The 898-nt window shown below is 37.4% G+C and overlaps 1 long non-coding RNA gene across 1 annotated transcript in view; it reads right to left on the reverse strand.

Moving 5' to 3' along the window:
• Positions 1–275: 275 nt before the first annotated feature.
• LOC109299300 overlaps positions 276–898 on the reverse strand; it is an 8,758-nt gene continuing 8,135 nt past the window's right edge. Inside the window, exon 3 of the long non-coding RNA XR_002097812.1 lies at positions 276–429. This is a non-coding gene — a long non-coding RNA (uncharacterized LOC109299300). The remainder of the gene's footprint in view (positions 430–898) is intronic.

Raw genomic sequence — 898 nt, forward strand, 5'->3', positions numbered from 1 at the left:
TTCCACTCCTCATAGTTCACAAAAGTGGTGTATATTATTTTGTATGATCTTACACGTCAAGTACATTTTATATCTATCTCATATTGGTACTTAAAGGACATATTGCAGATGTGCTGGATTTTGCTCTTAGACATGTTTTTAGGGGTCTGATCTCTCTGATTTTAATAATGTAAAAAGACTGAGATGTATGTCATATTAATTGGTAGAGCTGGAGTTGAAGAAGTACAGTCTGATCACTTCAGAAGTTATGTAGTCTATGTAGCAGCGCAGAGGAAAATTGCAACCAATGTATTTATTGTGCTAACAAAAGAAAATAAAATAAGTCAAAGATTTTATTAAGTCCAGTTTGTTAGACTCCAGGTAGATGTGTCATCTGAAGCTTGAGTAGCATAATCTCAGTTCATGGACCCATCGGGCATAGATTAGGAACTAAGAAAGAGAGAGGGGGACCAAGGAAATGATACGTTGAGTAAGATACATAATTAAATGCAGTTGGTGCATTCATTACATAAGAAGCATCTCGCTGAATCCTACTTCCTTAACCATATCAGAGTGTGTATGAACTTTTGGAACCACCTGAACTTGCAAAACTCAGCTCAGTTATTTCCAGGACAAACTTTCTCACAAGATTTCTGTTGCTTCCTGGTTCCATTCGGAATGGAAAGGAAGAGGCTTTTTTCAGGGCTCCAAAACCATAGGGAACCTGGAAGTGCTTCCACATACAAATGAGAGAAATAATAAGAAAGAAAAGTTAACCAAAGTGGATTCAGTTTGAGGCTTGGTGACCATTTTGTCTCTTTTCTTTTTCAATTATTTATTTTATTTCTAACAAAGGTCTGGAACATTTCACCGTGGTGTAAACTGTGGAAAGGGGTGGATCCAGAGGGGGTTCAGGAGC

Source organism: Gavialis gangeticus, unplaced genomic scaffold, assembly GCF_001723915.1.
Source record: "Gavialis gangeticus isolate Ggan-Ray unplaced genomic scaffold, GavGan_comp1, whole genome shotgun sequence".
NCBI classification, from domain to species: domain Eukaryota; kingdom Metazoa; phylum Chordata; order Crocodylia; family Gavialidae; genus Gavialis; species Gavialis gangeticus.